Source organism: Podarcis melisellensis (assembly GCF_964234715.1).
Source record: "Podarcis melisellensis genome assembly, chromosome: 2".
In the NCBI taxonomy this organism is placed as follows: Eukaryota; Metazoa; Chordata; class Lepidosauria; order Squamata; family Lacertidae; genus Podarcis; species Podarcis melisellensis.
Window position 1 is genome coordinate 11,181,447 of NC_138529.1, and position 15,967 is coordinate 11,197,413.

Sequence of the window (15,967 nt, forward strand, 5' to 3'; positions counted from 1 at the left end):
AATCCATCTTCTCCCAGCCCCTCATTATCTGCCGCCTGAGGCAGCTGCCTAACCCCACCTAATGACAGAGCCGGCCCTGTGCAGTGTATGGAAGCGCAGTCTTGCGTGTACTCTGCTTGTCTTCCCTCATTTTATTCCTTTCTCTGGCATCCCTGTTCGTTTATAACTGTTTGCAGTGTATGTTTCTGCCTGGGTAGCCTCGGAGCGGCAGATACCCTCTCTCTCGTTTTCTTCCTTCGTGGTGTGTGTGTGTGTTTGTGGTGTTCTGTGGACTCTCTTCCTTCGAGCTCTGTAAGTGCAGATAGGAGACGGCTCTGTGGCCTTTCTTGGAAAGGCAGGGTGGAACACAAGGCTTTGTGGGAGGGAAGAAAACCCTTGAGCCATCGCCACACCGGCCCTGTGGTTTCCCTGCCCCTTGCACAGGGGCGGCTCCTGTTATGTAATATCAGCAGCCCCCAGCGAGACGAGGCGGGACACGCACTGTACAGCTCTGACCACCTGGAGTCTGTGGGACCGACTGCTGCAGCGATGGAAGTTCCTTGAGGGCCTTTTTCGAGCAGCCCTAGCCCATCAAGGGAAAACGGCACCCACCGCTTGGAAAACTGGGGGGTCCTTTCTCCTGCACATCCCAGAGGAGACCCTCTTTTTTCCCTCTTCTTGCTTCCTCGTCCACCCTCTCTGGCTGCACACCTGGCCCAGGCAGCTAGGAATTCCAGCAGGTAAGGAGCCATGCCGCCACTGCCTCAAAGGGTACCATTGTTTGCAGCCCTCTCTAGCAAGGCGGGGGCTATTTGTCTCCTTGGTTGCGTGGCCAGGTGAGAGAGAGGGGTGAAGGCTGTAGCAGGAGCAAGAAGAGGGGGCAGGATCTCAAACCGAGCCGCTCTTCCTACAGAAGAGCCCCCCCCCCTTTCTCAAATGAATGTTAGAAAATCTAGGGCCAGCCATTTCCCTGGCCCATGGGGTAGACAGGCATCACCTTCAAAACTCTCCCTCTACCCACCCCCAGAAAACTCTGGTTCCCGACAGAAGTCCCTCAAGCTCTCTGCATGTCAGGTCCTTCGCTATTTTGGGCAGGTAGCTTTTTCAGAAGGACTTAACTCATACAACATGGGCTCCAGGGACTTTTTTGTGTTTGCGTCTCATGATGAGGAGCAAAGAAGCTTCTTTCCCTCAGCTGACCATATCCAGTGTTGAAGTCGCAGGTCCGTTTATGGGGTGTTTTGATCAGGAACCTTAATGGCTTGTTCCCGTTGAGTCTCTTTTTTCTGAGCAACTGTGTCTCATTTTGCAAGGGAAAATGTAATTATTTCCTGAACCCCCAGGGTGGAAGGGAGCAGAACATTTGTACATACAAATGACGCACACCAAGGTCACATTTGCACCCTGCTCTTAAGGCACTATTGCACCTATTTAATGGTTGCACAGAATCCTGGGAACTGTAGTTTATTAAGGGTTCTGTTCTCACAGAGCTACTGTTCCCAGCAACCTTAAGAAACTACAGTTTCCAGTATTCCCTGCGGCTTTGAATATATGGTCTGACTGTGGCATTAGGCTGCAGCATTCTCCTGTGGGGCAGAGAGGTAATTTTAGACTCTGGGTTATGATGTTAAATGGCCGTGTGTATTTGCTTGCTGCAAAATATTTGTAAACTAGACTTTGCTTGCTGCAGTTGTTGGTGCACACACACACACACACACACACACACACACCCTGCACCCGTTCATTCTACACGGGCATTTTTGAAGTGTGCAGGTTCACTTGCAAACAGGCCAGCAACAAGCAGCCTTGAGCACAAACACAACTCAGCAATACAGAACCACACAGATGAAGAGAACCATCCTTCACCTATTCCAGGTCTTGTGCGTGTACATTTGTGTTGCAAGCCAACACAACCAGCCTGTGTGAGGATGAAAGAAAGCGGCTGTCACAGCCGTTATAACAGCGGGGGTGGGAAGTTGGGCATTTGTAAAAGGAAACATCCCCATACCTCTTGAGCTGGGCTATGCAATTGCTTCATGCATGCTTGTGAAGGCATTTCCCCCCATATTATAATGCAAGATGACCTGTGGGAATCCTGGAGCAAGCACAAACTTTTGGGTCCATGATAGATGGAAGTTGTTTAGGGAGGTGTGTAGCCGGCCAACTCTCTCTGGAATGAGCCACCCGGGGTTAATTTGAATCCAGGGCTGAGGTGCGGGTATTGGATTTGGGTGTTGTGGCTCAGGGTCCCTCCAGACTGATGTTTTATTTGGGGTGTTTTCTTTCAGCATGTTCCTGACACAATAACAGGGTGTTGGTGGTGGTCTTATTCTGCTTTATTAGCTGTGATTTTCTTATTTATTTCACAATATTTACTGCTTGGTTGCCATAAAGCATCAAAGTGGTTTAGAAAAAAGGAATAAATTTAAAAATAAGTGGAAAAACCAGTTAAAGACAACTATTTAAACCACTCAAAAACAATAGAAATCAACAAGCTAAAAAAACCCACAATTAAAACACGTGCCAGCTAGCCTTTTCTAAACAAAAACATTTTTTTAGCAAAGAGAACAGTGAAGGCTGCTGCTTGATGTCAATAGGAAAGGAGATCCATTTATTACAGGTATGATGCTTTCCCGGTGCTATTGCTGTTTGGAGGGGCTATCGTGCAATAAAAGTGAGACAACCCGATCCCTCAGATTTTTGTGGTATGAAAAGTTATGGGATTTCAGCGCATGTACTGGTGGGAAATGAAGCGGTATAACTGCCCAAAGACTTTTGCAAGAGCAAATAGTATTGAAGGTGGGGTTGTGTCTGACAGCCCTGACAGCAGAATGAACACAAATCATCACAAACGCCCTATAGAAAATATGTCTCTTGAGTCTGGGAATGCGTGAGGTACATGAGCCAGAGCAATGTAGTGGAGCACTGGATTTGTGTGTGAGATTCAAAGCCTTGCTTAGCTATGAAGTCCCGTGGGTTACCTTAACCAAGTTACAGTAGTTTGAATAACGTTGACTAGAGAGATAGAGAGATGGTAGTGTTTGTTTGTATGGTGGAGAGAAAGACACAAATATGCACAGAGAAAGAGAGAGAGGGAGAGGGAGAAAGAATGAGAGAGACTCATATATAGTGCTTTTTTCTACAAAAAAAAATGTTTAGGGGCACTCTCATTTTGACTCAAGAAAATCACCACTTTATAGTTCAAATCGGGGGAAATAAATACAGATTCACAAAATGTTTAGGGGTATGCATCCCACTGTGTCCCTGGCCCCCCAGAAAAAAGCACAGCTTGTATACATAAATGTATATTAAATTGTTTGGTTTGTATCATTGCCCTTTTGCCTCTGCTGAAGAAGTTATTTCTTCTTTCAGAAACCTGCAAAACTTATTTATTCAGAGGCAGCAGCAGCAGCAAGCCAAAAGGAACATTTGTGTGCATTGCATAAAGCAAAACCTCTCTCAAACCGCTTTCAACCCTCCTAAAAATTGTAGCTTGGGTCCTGGCAGTATGCTCCTGGCAAGTTGTAAGGAGGATTTTACCAGTACCCTTCTCCCTCAGGCTAGCAGATGTGTTGATGTTATGCTAAAAGGCCACCCTAAGCTCCTTGGAAGATGGCAGGAATAAAAAGGAGTGCCTTTGAGCATGTTCAGAGTGCCTTCCATGCGCTCCCAAGCCCTCATCTGCAGTTTGGGATAAGGGCTTCCAGAGGAAAGGGACTTTCAGGATGTGTTGCGTTTTGGTTTTAGCTCCGACAGGTCCTATTTTACATGTTAAGTGTACAGGGGAGGGGGTTTGGTCCTTGTTTATTTCCCCTTTATGGTTTGTGGTGGTGCATTAATCTACATGATCCAAACTGTCTAGTCAACCTGCTTGCCGGAGGTGTCATTGTGTAATAGGAATGTGACTTTGTGTGTGTGTGTGTGTGTGTGTGTGTGTGTGTGTGTGTGTGGAGGTCCCTCTGTTAACATGGAAGTTTTAACTTGACTGTCTTGCAAGTCTGATCTGCTTCTTTCTCCTGAGCAGGCTTCTTCTGATCTTCGTGTACCATATCACTCCTCTCTGCCATGCTGTGTCCTCCTGTGTTGTGCGTAGTGGCGTCTGTCAATAGCACCACAAATTACTCCCTGCCCAATCTGTGTTGGTGGAGATGGGCAGCACATACACACTACCTGGGTGGTATGGGAACATTCCAAAATGTGTGTGTGTTTCTCTGTGCATGTATATTCCGCATAGAAATATGAATAACACACGTGTGTGTTCATGTATGCATGTACACATGTTCTAGTCTAATGCCCTCTCCAGAAGTCTTTGCGTTATATCTGCTTTCTGTTGTAAATGATTTTTATTGGTTTTACATATAATCACATTGCGTAACATTGTACCCTCTTATTTTAACTCTTTGGCTCAACTGAGCCTAAGGACTTCCCTCCCTCCCGTCTGTTGGTTTACAAAATTAAACTTACATCTTTACATTTCTCTTTGTTTCCTATCCTTGTTATAAAAGGTAAAGGGACCCCTGACCATTAGGTCCAGTTGTGGCTGACTCTGGGGTTGCGGCGCTCATCTCGCTTTCTTGGCCGAGGGAGCCAGCCTACCGCTTCCAGGTCATGTGGCCAGCATGACTAAGCCGCTTCTGGTGAGCCAGAGCAGCACACGGAAATGCTGTTTATCTTCCCACCGGAGTGGTACCTATTTATCTACTTGCACTTTGACAGGCTTTCGAACGGCTAGGTTGGCAGGAGCAGGGACCGAGCAACAGAAGCTCACCCCGTTGCGGGGATTCGAACCGCTGACCTTCTGATCGGCCAGTCCTAGGCTCTGTGGTTTAACCCACAGCGCCACCCGCGTCCCATCCTTGTTGTATCATTACCTAAAATATTATATTACTCAACCTGAACAGGTAGCAATTTCATCTTACAAATCTTCAGATAATCCTGCTAATGGTGTTAATTGCTTACAGTTGTCCTTCCAATATAATATAAATTTGTTCCAGTCCTTTTGGAATACTTGGTCTCGCTGGTTCTGGATTCTTCCCGTCACTTTCGCCAGTTCTGCAAAGTCCATCCACTTCATCTGCCACTCTTCTTTTGTTGGTAACTCCTATTGTTTCCATCTTTGGGCTAACAAAATTCTTGCCACAGTTATTGCATATAAGAACAATTTTTTATCTTGTCTCGGTAGCTCTCTACCCACTATACCCAATAAGAAAGCTTCTGGTTTTTTAACAAAAGTGTTTTTAAACATTTTCTTTAACTCATTATATATCATTTCCCAGAAAGTTTTTACCTCTTTACATGTCCACCACATGTGGTGAAAAGTACCTTCCTTTTCCTTACATTTCCTTACAGTTCATTTTTTGTTCTATACATTTTAGCCAGTGTTATAGCTGCGTTCTGGGCCACAGAACTCTCTGCGCTGCTTCGCTTTCTGCCCTGGCGACAGAGTGGGAGTCATTCCCTCCTATCAATGTGTGGGTCCTATATGTAACTGTGGGTACGTGTGCATCAAGCACACACATGTCATTCAGATCTTACACACCTGGGGCCATTGTAAGAAGGTTCCACCTGAATAAAGGCTCCGCATGTGTGTCTAGGACAGGGGTGGAGATCTCAGAACTCTTCTCAGGCCACAAGTCCACTCTCTGCGCCACTCATGGCCACGGCTTTCCACCGCAGATGTTTTGGCCTGGCTGGAAAGTATCCTTGATCTCTGATGGTGCCTTTTGCCTGTCCAGATGGAAGATACAGAGTGTTGTTTGAGTGTGTATCTACAAACTAGCCTACTGTACAAAGGTAAAAATTACATTCATGGCTCCACCTACTTTTGCCTATGGCTCCGCCTACCATTCTGGAATGATGTGGCCCCTGAAAGGCTTCACAGAAGGGAATGTGGCCCTCGGTATTGTCTCTCCAGGGTCTCAAGCCAGGAGATGTTTTCCCAATCACCTATAACCAGACCCCGCCAACACGACTCTGGTTGTTGCTGGACTCTCTCCAGTTCCCATCAGCCTCAGTTGTCATGTGCAATAGTCAGAGATGATGGGAGGTGCAGTTCAGCAGCAGTTGGAAGGACCACAGGTCTCCCACCTGTTTAAACTGCAGACATTGGGGATTGAGTCTGGCAGCTCAGACATGCAAAGCATGGGTTTATGACAGAGCCATGGGGCCAATTTCCAAACGCCTGGTGTGGCTGGTACATCACCCTCTGAGAAGTGGGAAGGGAAGTCTTGCCCCATTCGGGGGATCTTTGGTTGGGCCAGAGATGAGCTTGTTTAGAATGGAGGAGCCTTGCTTAACATGAGAGCCACATTCTGTCCTTTACAGCTATGTACTGTACCAGTGATCGGCCAGAAGCAAAAATGGGCAGAGCAAGTAGTGCAAATCGTCTTTCTACCGGCTGATTTTCAGCCATGCAAAAGCCAGAGGATCAACATACACCCACACCCCTCTGTCTTCCTTCCAGACAAGTGAGAGGCATGATTGCAGTTCAGTAACATATTCCAGCCAGGCAGAAATACATGGCGTGTGAAGCAGAGGCGTGTGGCCTGGGGACTTGGGGAGAGGGGTAGTAGACTGAGGAGAGCCAGTGTGGTGTAGTGGTTAAGAACGGTAGACTCGTAATCTGGTGAACTGAGTTTGATTCCCTGCTCCTCCACATGCAGCTGCTGGGTGACCTTGGGCCAGTCACACTTCTCTGAAGTCTCTCAGCCCCACTCACCTCACAGAGTGTTTGTTGTGGGAGAGGAAGGGAAAGGAGCCGCTTTGAGACTCCTTAGGGTAGTGATAAAGCGGGATATCAAATCCAAACTCTTCTTCTTCTTCCTGAGAGTTGGAGAAAGAGACTTGTAGGGCTACATCTGAACCTTAGAAGACCAAAGGTTCCTCACACCGGGTTTAATCCAACCCTTAAAAAACCAACCCTAATGTAGGGAACAACCAGCACACCATGTGATAATGAATGCCACAAGTCAGCAAGAACTAAGAACCACCTTACTGAGTCTAGCTTCATGTCATTGTCAAAAGATTCTGGTAGACACATAACACAATTGCTCATCCCCTGTTGTTTGGGCCCAGGATCTGGTGTTCAGAGGTATTCTGCATCTGCAATTGGTGATTCCATTTTGCACCCATAATTCTGGCAGTTTTTGCGTCCTCCATCGCCTCTTTGTTTTCCTAACTTGCCAGATTACCGTATTTTTCGCTCTATAAGACGCACCAGACCACAAGACTAGTTTTTGGGGGAGGAAAACAAGAAAAAAATATTCTGAATCTCAGAAGCCAGAACAGCAAGAGGGATCGCTGCGCAGTGAAAGCAGCAATCCCTCTTGCTGTTCTGGCTTCTGGGATAGCTGCGCAGCCTGCATTCACTCCATAAGACGTACACATTTCCCCTTACTTTTTAGGAGAGAAAAAGTAAGTCTTATAGAGCAAAAAATACGGTACCTATTCTTAGGATGGGAGAAACGAATTGGGGAATTTGTAGTTTAGAAATCCCGCTGAAGCCTTGCTCATATTAATATATTTTCTCTCCCCCGTCCCCACCATTGGCCTCAGAAGACTTCAGGTGTCTCAGGAGCTCTGGGTATGGGGTCCCACCCCTTCTTCTTCTTATGCAACATCCCAGCAGAGGATCGGAAATTGCAGGGCCAGTCTCTGTCGAAATGCGCACGGGAAAAGCAGAGGGCGAGAGGCGATAGCAGACCACAGAGAGAGGTTCCGGGGTGGGGTAGGCGGGAGGAAGAGAGCAGAGCAGTTTCAGATCCTTGGGGCCTCCCACAATAACAGTACTTTGCCTATGAGCGCATCACACACCAGAAATGTCCCCAGGGAGAAGGAGCGCACCACAGTTACATTGGAGAGCATGGCCAGAGGGATGGATGGTTCAAATCAACGAAGGGTGGGGGCATCACAAATGCAACACACACACACATACAGAGGCTACTGGGCTTGAAGACTCCAGCCTAGTGGTTCTCAACCTGTGGGTCCCCAGATGTTCTTGGACTACAACTCCCATCATCCCTGAGCTCTGGCCTTGCTAGTTAGGGGTGATGGGAGTTGTAGTTCAACAACATCTGGGGACCCACATGTTGAGAAAGGCTGCAAATCTAGCCTGAGATGTGTAGTGGACCAGCACAGATGTCTTTTCCATTGTGCTTTCATGAAGATTTGTGCTGACGATGGTGCTGGGGTAGCTACCATTGACCCCACTTCCGATACTGTTTACACTTGCAAAAGTTTTGGGGTGAGTGTACTGCTTCACCTCCAATCAGTGCAATCCTATGACATCCCCCTGAAATCTTGGAACTTTTAACAATGAGAGATTCGTTCTACTCCATATTTCTAAATTTCTTTTTACCTCAAGCCAAAAAAATTTCATAGTTATTTTTAAATAGGTTTATATTTCTTGATGTTAACCAAATCTTGGAACTTTTCATACCACAAATATTCTTGGCAGTGGGGAGGGAGGGGTTGGAAGAGCAATATTTCAGATAACAATTTTTTTTGAAAAAGATGCCCAAATCCCTGCACTCCAATCACATGAGTAGAAGACTGTGGTTTTTAATAGTTCTGCCTAATCCCTCTCCCTCCTGCTGTTGGCAAGGAAATGGAATTTTAAAAAGCCTTACATAGCATAAGGTGCATTAGCCAGATGGGCGAGGTGGAAATAATGAAATTATCATTAAATTATTATTAACTGATTGCAGTCACGTGGCGCGATTTTACTACAGTGCAATGGGTGGTCCCAAACTAGGCTAAATTTCTGTTTTTGACTGACTGACTCCAGCTACGAAAGCTGAAGCTGCTGAACGCTCCCTTGAGCTGGGATATTGTTTGGGGCAGGCTTCCTCAACCTCAGACCTCCAGATGTTTTGAGAGTTCCCATCATCCCTGACCACTGGTCCTGCTAGCTAGGCCAAAAACATCTGGAGGGCCGAGGTTGACAACCAAAAGTCAGCTATCGAGGCCTGCTGTTAAATACACACACACACACACACACACACACACACACACGTTGCTGAGTGGCTTGGCTATTCTCTCAGCTGTTCCCCATCCAGTATTTCCCAGCTTCTTCCTTCTGATCTCTGTCCCTCTGCAAACCGCTGTTCCAAACCTATACTGTCCTCCTGCTCCTGGGAAAATTCATGATCCGGAGCAGGGGGAGGGGGAGGCTCCCACCATTCCTCCTCAGCATGGTCCCTGACACAATCTTGCTTTCAATACAGTTTGTGCCTGTAAACGTTTTGGGGATGTCACATTGTTTCACTTGCAATCTGTGTATATCTCATAGCTTCCTGCTGACACCCCATCACTTTTTCTACCACAAACGCTCTGGTTTATTTTTGTCCCGCTTTTGTTGCACTATAGCCCCCCCTTGGACAGCACTAACGTTGTAGCATTGGGGAATCATCACAGAGCAAACTAAAGCAGAACAAATCTATGGCCGATGCACTATTATTGTATCAAGAACATGTTGCAGAATACAGCCACAATTAAAAAAAAAAAAAACCAGTCTGGAGGGGCCCTCAAAGGCCTGGTTTAACAGTCATTCTTTCTTCCCAGAGAATCCTGGGAGTGTTGTAGTTGTTGGAGATCTCTAACCAAAAATGCGCAGAAAGCTTTGACCCCCCAAGACCCCTTGGAGGCTAAGACTGGTGGCTGTTGGTACAATGGTTGCCAAAAAAGCAAAATGTCCTGTGGCAGGGCTCTAAGGATAGCCTTGGGAATTTTACTGCGGTGGGATTAGTGTTTGTGAGCCAGCACTCATGGAAGCTTTTTATGCCACAATATTCAAAGACTTCAAAGAGCCACAGGAATCTTTTCATAGAATTGTGTTGTTGTTTAGTTGTGTCCGCCTCTTCGTGACCCCCTGGACCAGAGCACGCCAGGCACTCCTGTCTTCCATTGCCTCCTGCGATTTGGTCAAACTCATGCTGGAAGCTCATAGAATTGTAGAATCATCGAATTGTAGAGTTGGAAGGGACCACGAGTCATCAGTGCCTGCAATGCCAGAATTTTTCTTCCCATGTGGGGCTCAAACCCACAGCCCTGAGATTAAAGAGGCCCGTGCTCTCCTGACTGAGCTGTCCAGGAGTCCTTTATAATGAAGGCTCCATTTTTCTCCTTACAACAGACTACATAGCTATTCCTCTGCGATTTGTCACAGTAGTAACATGAAAGTTGTGGCTATGCCTCCATAGATAAACCAGTCTACCAGCTCCATTCGGTACGCCAGCTGAGACCCTACCTGCCCACGCTGTGATGGCCTGGGAATCCGATTCAGAGGCTGAACCGGAGGAATCACAGCCTGCACAGGAGTCCCCGCCTCCAGGGCCGGCTGAACTGGGGCAGGGCCTTGATTCTGAAGTGCCTGCACCTGTGCCGGATCCTCAGGAGCAGGCACCAGGTGAGTCCACTCTGGCTCCAGAGGTGGTTGAGGACTCAGTGCCTACAGGTGAGTCTCCCCCTGGGCCCAGTAACCCTTCAGCCTCTCCTGAACTGCAGAGACTCAGGGCAGAGAGGCGAAGAGAACTGGTTTCTCCCAGGAGGAGTGCTCGCCTTAAGGCCAGGAGAGGCGGGTCTCCTGGGGGCCGGGACCGCCCCTGGCCTCAGAGAAGATAAAGGCCAGTCAGCCCGGTCCCAGGTTGCGGGAGCAACGTCGTTGTTGAGTACCTGTTCCTGCCCGGACCCAGACCTGACCCTCCAGTGTTCCTGTCCCTGCCCGGCTTCCAGCTTCAGACCTCGCCCCGCTCCTTGTGAACTGTTTCCAGGCTAATGACCCAGGACCGGACTTTGACTACGCCAACGGTAACCTTCCTCCCGGGACCAGCACACACGCACTGTCTTGCCAGAGTGGTTCATGGACTGGTTATCTCCTGCTTGGAGTACTGCAACACGCTCTACATAGGGCTACCTTGGGAGGTGACTTGGAAACTACATCTAATCCAGAACGTGGCTGCCAGACTAGTGACTGGGAGCAGCCTCTGGGACCGTAGAACACTGGTCCTAAAGGATCTTCACTGGCTCCCAGTACATTTCCGAGCACAATTCAAAGTGTTCGTGCTGACCTTTAAAGCCCGAAACAGCTTTGGCCCTGAAGGAGCATCTTCACCCCCATCGTTCAGCTCGTACACTGAGATTTCAGTTCCGAGGAGGGCCTTCTGGCAGTTCCCTCACTGCAAGAAGTGAGGTTACAGGGAACCAGGCAGAGGGCCTTCTTGGTAGTGGCACCCACCCTGTGGAACGCCCTCCCATCAGATGTCAAGGAAATAAACAACCATTTGACTTTTAGAAGACATCTGAAGGCAGCCCTGTTCAGGGAGGATTTTAATGTTTGATGTTGTATTGTGTTTTAATTTGTTGGAAGCCACCCAGAGTGGCTGGGGGAACCCAGTCAGATAGGTGGCGTAAAAATAAATAAATGATGATGATCTTGACAGTGGATGGGTTTAATGGTCGCACTGTCTTCTAGGCAACCAGCTAGGGGCCACATGTCAGACCGGTGTGTAGGGATAGAGGGGGAAGTGGGGAGAGCAATTAATGTGAATTCTGCCTTTATACGGGTGGCGCTGTGGGTTAAAGCACAGAGCCTAGGACTTGCCGATCGGAAGGTCGGCGGTTCGAATCCCCGCAACAGGGTGAGCTCCCGTTTCTCGGTCCCTGCTCCTGCCAACCTAGCAGTTCGAAAGCATGTCAAAGTGCAAGTAGATAAATAGGTACCGCTCTGGCGGAAAGGTAAACAGCGTTTCCATGCGCTGCTCTGCTTCACCAGAAGTGACTTAGTCATGCTGGCCACATGACCCGGAAGTTCTATGCCGGCTCCCTCGGCCAGTAAAGCGAGATGAGCGCCGCAACCCCAGAGTCGGTCATAACTGGACCTAATGGTCAGGGGTCCCTTTACCTTTACTTACCTTTATACAGTGGGCTACTTTCTATGCATTGCCAGCATTCAAGGACAATTCCAGCCAGGCAAAAACATGCAATGTAAAACTGGTTGGAGGGTGTGGCCTGTGGAGAGTCCCAAGGGCCAGAGAGCTAGGACTAGAGGGCCACATATGGCTCCCAGGTCTGAAGTTTCCCATCTCTGCTTTAGCACACAGGTTTTCTCAGTCCTCTCAAAGATGCCAGCCAGCTAGACAATGCTCAATGACTTCCCCAATTCAGCCACCTGGCAAGCGGAAGCGAACACAGCATGTGGCTGCCTAAGAGGTTTCTGCTGTCCCTGCGTGTGCCTTCCTTAGAGGAGCAATTTCAAATCCTTGGATGAGCAGGAAGTACTGACACGGTCCCACTCTGTATTTTATCTTTCTTGGCATATGCTTCCCCTCCCAGCTTCCTGCAGAAATATAGATAGGTTAGTAATCCACCAGGCTCTGGAGTGAGCAACAACATTTTGAAACAGTAGGCTCAATCCAGCAAAAGTTAGTCGTGGCTAAGTGTGGTTTTCGACCAAGGTCCGGGAATCAGCAAGTTTTTACATGAGTAGAGTGTGTCCTTTTATTTAAAATGCACCTCTAGGTTATTTGTGGGGCCTGCCTGGTGTTTTTACATGAGTACAATGTGTGCTTTTCTTTAAAATGCGTCTTTGGGTTATTTGTGGGGCACAGGAATTTGTTCATCCCCCCCCCCAAATACAGTCTGGCCCCCCACAAGGTCTGAGGGACAGTGGACTGGCCCCCTGCTAAAAAAGTTTGCTGACCCCTGACCAGTGGCGTAGCGTGGGGGGTGCAGGGGGGGCCAGCCGCACTGGGCGCAACATCTGGGGGTTAGGGTTAGGGGGCACAAATCCACGGGTTAGGGGGCGCAAATTACTTGCCTTGCCCCGGGTGCTGACAACCCACGCTACGCCACTGCCCCTGACTTAGAGGTTGGCCCTAGAGAGAGCCAACATGCCTCACTCCCATCCCCCCTCCACCAAATTTTAATTTCTTCCTGGAATGAATGGCAATTCCCAAGCAGGCTACTAATTTGTACGATCTAGAAGGGGAATCCATTGGATTCATTTGAGGCTGGTTTGAAGGGCTGTGAGGGTGTGTGAAGAGCTGTCCTGCCCAAGTCCGGTTTGAAGATCCAGAAAGGAGAGGGGCCTTGAAATTGCCCGTCAACACTGTGCACACTTTCATTTACATCACATCCAGCACACTTCCACCACTGCTATGGGAAACGATAGCGCACATGGTGCTAGCCACAAATTATATCTATCTTCTCATTTCTTAGATAATACTGGATATCTCCCTAAACCAGCTTCGAACCGAATGGGGAAAAAGAAAGACCTAACTGCATTTCGAGCTGGTAATTTCACTGCCTAGGACCCTCGTACCTACAGGACCGCCTCTCCCGGTATGCCCCACGGAGAACCTCAAGGTCCATAATAGCAACACCCTAGAAGTCCCGGGCCCTACGGAAGTTAGATTAGCTTCAACCAGAGCCAGGGCCTTTTCAACACTGGCTCCGGCCTGGTGGAATGCTCTGCCTCATGAGACCAGGGCCCTCCAGGATCTGATTTCTTTCCGCAGGGCCTGTAAGACAGAGTTGTTCTGCCTGGCCTTTGGCTTGGAGCCAATTTGATTCCCTCCCCCTCTTTCTTTTTCCCTTTTCCTTTCTCCTCCTGTGATGAGGCTGCATTTTAATGTTTCAATATTTTAATTGTTGTATTTTAATCTCGTTTTTAAGTTGTATTCATTCAACTTGTTTTTCTTATTGCTTGTTAGCCGCCCTGAGCCTGGCCTTGGCTGGGGAGGGCAGGCTATAAATAAAAATTATTATTATTATGATGTACACAGCCTTTGTGCTTGGGCAGCAGAGGAGCAGCAGCAAAAGCCACCTGGCCACAGCCTTGCCCGCTACGGTGTGATATATTGTAGCTGGGGTTGTGTTTTTACAGATCAAAAGGGGAGAAGAGGCCTGGGAGCACAGGACTGTGCATATTCCATGTGCAAACACAGGGACGAATGTTGCAAAATTCATTCTTTTGTTAATCAAGGGGAGTGGTACATTTCCACCCTTAACCACAGGAAATCTTATTCAACAGCTCCTCAGGCTTCTGATGAAATTTCACCCACTTATTTTTAAGCATACTTTTGCAACCATAAGATCTAGTAACTTAGCGTTGTTGTTGTTTTTGAGGGGGGGGAAAGCTTGGTACAGTACTGAGATTCTCGGAAATCCAGTAGCCAATGAAGCATTCCTGGGCTTTCTCGGTGTGTGGTCAGTGGCGTAGCGTGGGAGGTGTAGGGGGGGCCAGCCGCACCGGGCGCAACATCTGGGGGGGCCACTCGCACTCACAGCTCTCTGCCCCTACCTGGCTCCATGGGTTAGGGGGCGCAAATTACTTGCCTTGCCCTGGATGCTGACAACCCACGCTACACCACTGTGTGTGGTTGCCTGGAATCACAGAATATACAGTGGTACCTCGGGTTACAGACGCTTCAGGCTACAGATGCTTCAGGTTACAGACTCTGCTAACCCAGAAATAGTACCTCGGGTTAAGAACTTTGCTTCAGAGTGAGAACAGAAATCGTGCAGCGGCAGTGGGAGGCCCCATTAGCTAAAGTGGTAAAAGGTAAAAGTAAAGGGACCCCTGACCATTAGGTCCAGTCGTGACTGACTCTGGGGTTGCGGTGCTCATCTCGCTTTATTGGCCGAGGGAGCCGGCGTACAGCTTCTGAGTCATGTGGCCAGCATGACTAAGCCGCTTCTGGCGAACCAGAGCAGCGCACGGAAACGCCGTTTACCTTCCCGCCAGAGTGGTACCTATTTATCTATTTGCACTTTAACGTGCTAGGTTGGCAGGAGCAGGGACTGAGCAACGGGAGCTCACCCCATTGCGGGGATTCGAACCAGCGACCTTTTGATCGGCAAGCCCTAGGCTCTGTGGTTTAACCCACAGCGCCACCTGCGTCCCAGCTAAAGTGGTACCTCTTGTTCAGAACAGTTTCAGATTAAGAACGGACCTCCAGAACGAATTAAGTTCTTAACCTGAGGTACCACTGTACATAGACATGGCGGAGAATGCTGTTCAGCTGGGGATCCCTGTGCTTAAAGAAAGATTCTTCTTCTGTGGCGGTTGCCTCGCCATACCCCAGAAACAGCTGCATTCCATTGTTATCAGCCTTTGATGGTAATCCTGGAGGAAGCAAGAACTCCCAATGATCCCCTTTCATTCAGGGCTGGCACCCAGTCAGAATGGCTGCTGCTGGTGCAACCCAGACACAACCAATCTGCTTCTCTCTCTCTTTTTTAAAAAAATAATATTTATTAAAGTTTCAAAAAAGTTACAAAAGTGAAAAAAGAAAAAAAGAAAGAAGCAAAAAATACAAAATACAGAAAAAGAAAAACAATTAAAAACAAATCTGTCTTTCCATGTCTTGTCTTTCATTTACTTGTTTCCCTGACCTCCTCACACCTCCCTTTTTTGTATTCTAGTTCAATTAGTTGTTTCAGCAAATCCTTTCCATTTTTGCTTTCATCTTAATAATTTATCTTAATATATTGTAACTTTACATTCTCACCTATTAACAATCCATTTTTACATACCCCTTTGTAACATTACTGCTAAAACCACATAAAAACCCAGAAGCCAGAACAGCAAGAGGGATTGCTGCTTTCACTGCGCAGCGATCCCTCTTGCTGTTCTGGCTTCTGAGATTCAGAATATTTTTTTTCTTGTTTTCCTCCTCCAAAAACTAGGTGCGTCTTGTGGTCTGGTGCGCCTTATAGAGCGAAAAATACGGTAATTTCATTCCAGTATCCTTCTAACATTCCTTAAAACCAATCTGCTTCTCCAGATTGCCTTTGCGGGGTCATAAATCAACTCAGACAGCATCGTGGGCACGTGCGCAATGAGCAGGCGTGTACTTTGTCATCTTGGAAGCTGCTGCAAGAACAGAGCAGTGTGGGCTGTGGAATCTTAACACTTTATGGGGTGGTATCTTTGGGGCTGCTTTCTATTTTCTAACCCAGGCAGTCTGTTTCTCAATTGTTCATCCTT

At 47.8% G+C, this 15,967-nt stretch overlaps 1 protein-coding gene across 1 annotated transcript in view; it reads left to right on the forward strand.

Moving 5' to 3' along the window:
- The first annotated feature begins 452 nt into the window (after window positions 1–452).
- NFE2 (nuclear factor, erythroid 2) overlaps window positions 453–15,967 on the forward strand; it is a 29,919-nt gene continuing 14,404 nt past the window's right edge. The window contains exon 1 of the mRNA XM_081898839.1: window positions 453–719. The gene's annotated coding sequence lies outside the window, so the exon portion shown is untranslated. The remainder of the gene's footprint in view (window positions 720–15,967) is intronic.